Source organism: Lygodium microphyllum, chromosome 6 (assembly GCF_053477565.2).
Source record: "Lygodium microphyllum isolate KBCC chromosome 6, Lygodium_microphyllum_v1.1.10, whole genome shotgun sequence".
Lineage (NCBI taxonomy): Eukaryota > Viridiplantae > Streptophyta > Polypodiopsida > Schizaeales > Lygodiaceae > Lygodium > Lygodium microphyllum.
The window spans coordinates 133,878,922-133,888,303 of record NC_141140.1 but is presented as its reverse complement, the minus strand read 5'-3'; positions in this window follow the sequence as shown (position 1 = coordinate 133,888,303).

Genomic DNA, 9,382 nt, shown 5'->3' with positions numbered 1-9,382 from the left:
CTAGTTCAAGAGCCCAATCCTCTGCATCAAAGCATTCAAGCTTTATACCCTCATGTATTAATGGCTTAATCTACAAATTTTACACTAGAACCTACTAGATTTGTGCCTTTGAATAACTATAATTTGTGCCATTCAACTTCTCAATGCTAAAGATAGCACTCTCATTTGATCCACCAGCCATAATGCAATAAATGAAAGCATAGTCCAAGACAACTAGGCTATTGTAAATGATAGTAGAACAATCCAAAATCAAAGCAAGTACAATGCCTAACAGAGGAGAAAGAGCAAAGAGTAGGGTTGTCTACTAACTACTAGTAGATGATAATCAAGTCAATGTATTTTCCCTAATAAAGGATGCATAAGCTTGCAATTGCAGTAAGCATAAACTAATGACATCAATAAAACCCAAAGCCGGGTGTGAGCAATCAATCAATAAAATCCAATTTGCAACTACTGAGTATATCCTACAAGAAGGAGGATATGTATAAAGCGCTAGTAGTCATTGAGTATGTAACCGATAGAAAAAAAAATTCCAACTCAATGTGTCAGAGAGAGATACATCCAATAGGCATAACTATCATGTATATAGTAGGTCTCAGAGATAGTGGAAGAGAACTGCTAGATACACAATTAATTGAGCAAGTGTAGAGAAGCTTAATACATAGGCAAGCAAGATGAATACATCACTAGCAACAACCTAATAGAGTTAGATGTCAGCTCAAACCATGAATCAAATTAGCCCAGTTGGCAACAATTGCATCCAAATAGCATCTGGAGAGCCAAGCCATAACACAACTAAGTCCCCTGGTCTCATTGAAGTAAGCTCAACTGCATAAACCCAAAGCTCTACTCAAATGCAAAGTATCCAGCTAGCACAAATAACTCCCACTAGAACAAAATCAAATGCAAAATGAGAAACACAAGCTCAAAACATCAAGTACATGACATCGAAGTATCCAAGATACATGAAGCATAAACTAGAAGCATAAGATCCAATAGATTTTTCAAGCCCATAATAACCACATAAGCCACTAAAATGACCAATGCATGTAATCATAGCCAAGATAAATGTTACCAAGCTCAAAATTGCTCAAAATCTTTCAATAGCATATTCAAGTGTGTAGACCAATGCTAAGCATCAATACATTGATATGAAGCACTTGAATGACATCCAAGAGTAATAGGCATTTATTTTTTCTTGATAAAAACTTGCTACCTTGTAATAAAAACAATGAAAAACCTCTAAAAGCTGAGCCAAATGAGCTCAATGCAAGCTACAAAACATCTTAGGACATTTTCCAAACATCTACCAATTATTCAACATCAAATAGGCATCCTTGAGGCATTAAACAAGAATAATGGAGCTCACTATTTGATGTCTAAACCTGTAAATAGTAGGTTTGTTGTAAATAGCAACAAATGACAAATATATATCACCTTAGGAGAGTGTCAAATCGAATCCAATTAGTGCCAAGTATAATGCAAAGGTACTGTTCAAGTGTAAGATGATGTCGAAGAGCTATAGATGGCTATTATAGGTCAAGGAATAGTTGCTAAAAACATGTGCAAGTTGTTGTAGGTCACATTAGTGGCCTGATGAGTTTCCAAAAGAAGCCCAATCAAGCTAAGATTATGTGGAAGATCAATGCTTAGCTTGAAGTGTTGAAGCAATGACTATCCTAAATGAAGTGCTATAGGTATTCAAATCTAGGCTAAAGCAGTGGCGGGTGAAGCTCCTCCATCTCAACTCTGATACTAGTTGAAGGGAGGAAGTAGTATCATGGTGGAAGCCTCGAATGGAAGCCCGTGAGCATAAGCAACAAGGAAGAAGAAAAAGAGAAGGAGAGCAAGAGTAAGAGACACGATATGTGGGAACTCCGATAGTCACAATGTGTGACTGGCCTTCCTTATTTCCTTTCTTCCTACGATCCTTTTCTTCATGATTGGTTAATCCAAAATCAATAGATGTATGAATTTCTTCTTCTTGTATTTACAAAGATCATATCTCAAGTAGAATGCTTTCAATGATTTTAACTTTTCTTTATAAAGGATGCCTAAATGTCATTCAACTTCAAGTCATCCATATTAGATAATGTCTCAATTATAGTATCATATCCATGTACACCATTACTTGCTAAGAGAATGGCTTTAGTCTCATCTTCATTCAATAATGTTTTAGAACAACCAATTTTGTCTAGTTCTCTTGTATTTGTTCAAGTGATTAGTGAGATCATCCTCTAGGTTCCTTCAACATATAGAGTTTCATCAATAATCTCACCTTAGAATGCTAAGAATTAGTCCCAAATACATTATTGAGCTCCTCCCATGTGTTCTTTGCACTAGTGAGATGACTAGTTATTTGTTCAAGTGACTAGTGAGATCATCCTTTGGGTTACTTGAATAATCTCACCTTAGGATGCTTGGAATCAGTCCCAAACACCTTATTGAGTTCCTTCCATGTGTTCTTTGCACTTAAAAGTCACCTTTGGGTTGCTTCAAGCCATCAAGTTATGACAATCATCTCACCTTCGAATGCTTGGAATTAGTCCCAAATACCTTGTTCAAGATCAACTAAAAAGGCCAAATATATGCAATATGATACATGATTCTAAAGGCCTTCAAACATGATTCTAAAGGCCTTTTTTGGGTCATGAAAAGGAACTCCACTTTGAACCCCTCTCGCATACACTTATGATATTGATTAGAAGGAAGCCAAGCTTCTCACAATGGATAACTCCTTTTGAGAAAGATTCAAGAATGCCTCAAACAACCTAGCCTTTATGACCACATGACTTGAAACATAGGCTATTGTTGTGCTAATGTGTAAAACGAGCCCTATCTTTTTTCCTTCTTGAAATGTTATTACATAACACAAATCTAATGTGTTAGTAAGATTAAGGTTTGAATCTATGTGTAACTCCTCGATAAGTTTGACATATTTGTAGGTTTGTGATTGTAATTGGTGTATAGGTATAACATGTGTGTAAGTACAATCAAGCCTATAGACCCTTGGTATAATTGTCATATAGAATTGATAATAGGTTTTCTTATTTTAGTGATGGAATACTCTAAGAGTATGTGATTGCTTTAAAGGCACAAAATAAGAGAAACTCAACATTATCAACATCACTGAGATCTTGCATTTAATACTTTGAAAGCATATCCTTCCACTTGCAAAAGGAGAATTATACATCAAAAATAAGTTTATCATTATTTAGGGATTACATTTAATACATTGAAAACATCCATAGAAGGGTGTTGTGCACCTAGAATTGCACCCAGAATATAAAACAAAAGGAGATCATTTCATAATACTTCCTCAAAGTCATCGTATAAAGCAATGTGTTATTGCACTTCTCGAGCACTTCTTAAAATGCCCTCATCATAACCTGATGAATTCTCTCCACTTGCAACTATTGTTATGACATCTAACTTGCTTTGCATGTTCACTTTTTTCTTTTGTGCAATAGAGGGGAAAGATTTGGGATTATCATTAACTGTCATAGATCTTATCCCAAGTAGGAATACTTTCAATGAAAGGTCTTGTCCTTCTCAACATATCATGGAAACATAACCTCAACGAACTTGAATTTGGTGCAAAGATGTGCATGTATATGCAAAAGGATGAGCTTTTCCTCAATGGTGGTAGGAATTGTGTTTCCTTAATAGGCCTTTAACCCTTTCCTCTTGTGATATGTCATAGGAACTATGAGATGGCTTCTTCTAGAAAAGGTATGTTGGGCATCAGACAAGAGTGGATTGGATAGCACAGTGCTGGAGCAAATCTATACCAAGGGTCATGGAGTGCAACTATTCAGATCTATCAGTTGGCAATTTGGATGTGTATGTTTGCAACAAACATTATTGTATTCTTTGATATCGATGTATCTTATTGTATTCATTATGAGATAATTGTTATATTCAAAGAGCATTATGAGAGATTGCTACCTATTTTGATGTATTTTGATGGATTATATATGGAGTCTTCTTCATTCTAGTCTATTGTCTTATTCTATATTTGTATTCTGATTGCTATGTTATGCACTTTTGCGTCACATTCAAATATGATGTCTTCTAGGATTTGGTGTTTGTTCATACCTGATTACACTTGACAACCATGATGATCATTCCTACATGCGTGAGTCTACATGTGCAGGCGCTTGCAAGGACCACTGAGGCCTCCTATGACTCCTATGGTTGGTGACAGTTGGGGCGGCGATTGGGGCGTGGGCAGCAACATTGGGAAACTACTCCAGAGGTTGAGGAACTTGAGGATGCTACTTTGCAATGGTCTCAATTGCCCCAATCTCTCTTAGTTCCTCCAACTTGTGGTGCACCTTTGACTCCACTAGTTGCTCCAAAGACTTCAAGAAAGCTCTCTAGGAAGTTGTTCACCTCTTTTACTCTAGTTATGATCTTCCCTATCCCATTGCCTAGTGTTCCCCTTAATACTTGGATGGAAGCTCAAGCTCACCCTGTGAGTGGTGGAGTTTTGACCCTGAAACATGCTTAAAATTTGCCAAAAAATCCGCATTGCAAGAGAAAATTAAATCCCGTCAAAGGCGGCAAAGGCAATTGGATCAATTTTAAGCGATAAGCAACAGACGAGTTTCAAAAGTGCTTTAAAGACCCATTAAGTGAAAATTACATAATTTTCCTAATTTTTCTGAGTGTTCGATCAGACTTCTAGAAGTGGCCAACAATGGGGGACCTTGAGACGATCAGGCAAAATTTTTTGGATCATCGATCGTACGCCAGACGTGGAAGAGGCAGTACCCGAGGTGGAGGACCAAAAATGAAGTAATGTAAATGGACCTTAATGGAGGGGTGTGACCCTTGGGGGCTCCCCTCCCCCAAAATTGAAACGCGATTGGGGGGGGGAAGGGGCCTTTTTTTTAGCGAAAAAAAATGATGAAGGGAGGGGGAGGCACATGCGATGTGTGGAGGAGGAGAGGCAATGGGGGGCCAAAAAACAACTGCCCAATCTAATTACATTGATGATCTTATGTGTTTCTTTGCTCTCCAATGCCTGGCTTCACACAAGAATTGCCTGCCCGAATGGCCTGATTCAAATTCAGTATTTCTCTCTCCTCCCTCTCTCTCTCTTCCAAATGGGGATTCACACGAAGGAGATCAAGAAGAAGAGGGGTTGAAGGATGCTTGTTTGGTGCGGTGATTGATCGGATCGCTCCAAGATCAAGAGGAGGGTAAGGGAAGGTGTTCAGCACTGAAGAATGATTGCTTATTGGTAGTCCATATTAATTATTTAAAAAAACCCACAACACGCGTATAAGCAATATGTCTCATTTTTACAAATGAATTTTACTTTTTTTTTGAATGGTTGATGGTTGAAACAAAATTCATATGGAACAAAAATTTGTTTGGATCTTTTTTGCATCATGATTGAGGGCTGTACATAAAAGAAATGCAGAACCGTAATGATACATAGTCGCAATAATCAAATTACAACCCGTAAAGCGCATTTTTTTAAAGGAAAAATGAAGATTTTGTTGGTTTCGGGTGGGAAAAAGGGATGCACATGGGATAAAACTATGATAAAAACCATCTCTCAGCTCTCATAATCAGCCAATAATCATAGATAAAAAATATCCTATTTTTATTAATAAATAAATAGGAAAAATGAGGTAAAAATGGATTTTCGTGCTTTAAAATTTTAAAAAAATATGATTAATGTCCGTGAATGTTTAGCAAGGTTGAGGCATGATGTATAGCCTCAACTCATCCTTATCTTGATGTCTTAGTGTGTTTTTATTGCTTTATACATTGAAAATGACAAAAAACAAAACCCTACACCTATGCAACAGTGCAACACATAAGTGGTAGGGGAAAAAGAGGGGTTGTGGAAGTGTTTAAGTGTGAAAGAATGATGCAAATTAAGATCTTTTGTTTGTACACGTCATATAGAATGATAAAAAATTAAGTCTAAAGAGACTAGTAGCATGATTAAGTTCAGTGCTAGTAGTCTCTAGCAACAACGCATAGATTGGAAATCATTGAAGGGTTGATTTTACACTCCACTTTGCTGATTTGTTTTAAAATAAAATGTTTGTACACAATAGACATCCACATTTGCATTTTGCATGCCATATGCTATAAAACCCTAGATGCATAGTACATGTATGCCAAACATTGACCAACGCTAAGAGGGTGAGGAAGCCCTTGTTGTAGGATAAATGAGCGGTTCCTTCGAGTAAGTTCAACGAGGAAATATCAACTCCTAGATCGTTTGATAAATCAAAGAGTGGAGCTTGTACACTTGTTCTTTATGTTGAAGCAGCGCATTAAGGGGCCAATCCCCAAGATGTAGGAGAGCTGCAGTGAGGCCGTGGTGTTTCAGCTGAGAGGTTGCCTCCTATGTATATTATACGTTGTCGGAGGGGTTTTTGTCGAAAGGTCAAATCCACTGAGGATCAGAGATAGAATCAAGCAGAGATAGGAGATGGAAGAGAAGAAAAAGAATTAACAAGATGTAAACATGACAAAGACAAAGCAAAATGAATTGAATTAATATGTATTGGCAGAACCTGAAATCCTTTGTCTAGCACTACTTACAAGCACTCTCCAGGCATTAGATCTCCTAGAGCTCCTTCGTAGACCAAAAACGTGCATCCAATTAACAGCTCCTTCTCTGCTGCTTAGAACCAAAATCTGATGGCTTTGTTGGCTTTGGAAGGGGGGTAAAACCCTAGGACACCTGCTCCAGGATCTCCCAGTTCATTCCTTCTTCTTCTTCTTCCAATTCAAAGTGCAATTTTCACCCTGTCACAACAGTGATCACGACACCGTGCGATTTCGCCCATCTGTTTTTTTAATGAAAAATCCCATAACTGACTAAAAAAGTCACTTGCTTTTTTGCATGCCATCCTAATCTAGAAGCTTTTTTAACTTTTTCAGATTTTTACAATAAATAATATCAAAACTAGGCTAAAATTATCCAAAAATCTAATATTTTTGGATAATTCGTGCCACGGGCACTAGCACTAATGACTCAGATCACATTGACTCTCTACATTAATAAGAAAGTCGAATGATGATGCACTCCAGATTTTTTCACACCGTGTCCATGTAGTGGCACGACATCCATCCCCTCTGAACCTACACATCATCCCGTATGTGGCACCGATGCACCACCCAGATCAAACACCCATCGTATCAACTTGTTGCTTATCATGCATATAAGAAGGCATCCCCTTGGATCATAGATCAAAATACTTGGCATTTGTAGAACTCTTGAGCCATACTCAGTACCCCCTCTAGGGTCATAAGGCCTTGGGTGCATATCATACACTAGAGGTTGTTGAAACTCTATATACATGCTATCAATACACCCATCAACAAATATATAGCAACATGCATGCTCTTTCAAAGTCCATCTCATGGGAAGTTGCTTCTAATAACCTTTTTGCTCGTCATCTAACATAAACTGAGTCTCACTTGCATTCAATACATTCTCACCATCACCGAAAATAGTGAAACAATCCATATCTTGAAGCATCTTAGAATTGTCAATCAAGGCCTTTGTCAAAGCATCTGCAACATTTTCTAGTTATAAAGCATTACATCTAATGTCTTGTAAATGCATATCCTCGAGCTCATGAACTGTTTCAGAAATGATAACTTTATCATCCTGCAAATCATGTGCATCCAACAAGTCACTAATCTCTGTTTGAGTCCTTGCATCAAGTAAAACATTATCTTCACAAACATCTATAGATGCTTTAAGAAAATCTATAGGTGCAATGGCTGAATCTTCCAATACAGGATCTTCAAAGGCATTCCTGGTTGTCTCAATATCAGACTGCAACTTATATCCCAGTTGCTTGCCCTCTTGCTTGCTATCCTATTTTTGCTCCTTCAAAACTTCTTCCATAACATGCTCGGGAAGTGGCTGGTTTGCAGCTTTAGAAAAATCCACACTTCTTCTTGTCACTTCCTTAGATATCATTGCATTATCTTCATCTCTCATCTGTTTCCCTTCAACAAGTGCATCTGTGTTTTGTCCTTTTTCTAAATATGCATCCACTGAATATGCATCTACTAGTGATTCCCAATCAATTATGTCACCAATTTCTTGCCCTGCATGAGACATTTCACTATTAGTAACCTTTTTATTTTCAGCTACATGTAAAGCATGTATCCATATTTTAGCCTTTGGACATGCATTCTATCCAACTGTAGACCAAAAGTAGAAGCATGTACATCCACATAAGCATTTCGAACAGCCAAGTCTTCCAACAACTTCTGCATACCTCTCTTTCCAAAATTCAAAGTAAGAAGCAATCTCGTTTCTTGTGCATGGATCTTGCCATCTTTTCAAAAGATGAGCTGTCGTGCCAAGGCCTCCTGATAGGCAACACAATCCTTTCTCTCATGCTGCAAACTATCACACCACATACATCTTTTTCCTGGCTTAGGGGCTGCTACCCATCCCCTATCCTCTTGTCCTTTTTCATCCAATTTTGCAACCTTCAATTGAAGATCCCTCATGCCTTTGACCAATTTATCCAATACATCTTTCCTAACAGAGGGAATAATAGTAGGTACAGCCATAGGGTTGGCCATAGAAGCGGATGTCTTACTGGATACTTTAATTGTTTTGCCTGTATAGTGGGCAAGCTAGAGACATGCAATCTTTCTCTTCTGCTATGCTTTTTTACAAGGACTGTTATAACTTCCTTGACATGTCTCCACTCTGTTTTAAGACATGTCTCTATAGTCTGATCCTCCAACAAATCATCAAGCTTCTCTTGAAGCTCAGGGTCTACTACTTGTAGAAACAATTCAATTTTCTGACTTGTAAGAGCTTGTTGTTCTGCAAGATCCAACTGCTCAAATTGACTTTTAAATTCTCTTAAGAATTTTGTAGCCACAAGACCCTTATTTGGTTGTAAAACCCACTCCTGAAAAGTCTTACGCGTAATCAAACTAGTATCCTCAATGTAAAATTCTTCATTGAGTGTCTTCTTGAAAGCTACCCAGTCAGCATCCTGCATGTATAATTTAGTAATTCGCGCTTTCAGTTCATGTACAGTAACACGTACAAAATACCGGCTCCATGCAGGTTAAGCTACCCCAAAGAATTCCATCTTTTGAGCATAGATATGTATATATGCAGATACATTCCTACCATTGAATAACTTCATCTCATGCTCAAGTGCTTATAGAGCATTCATCACAACACTTTTTGTTTGAGCAGAAGCCTACATCACCTGTTGTTGTTGTTGTACCTACATAAGCATATTCATATTTTGCACCAATTGTTGCAAAACATCACTAGAGATTGTGTTCAAAGGTTCTCCTATCTTGTCTTTTCTTCTTCTAATGACCTTTTATGTCGGGTTCACCAATGACGGAGGGGTTT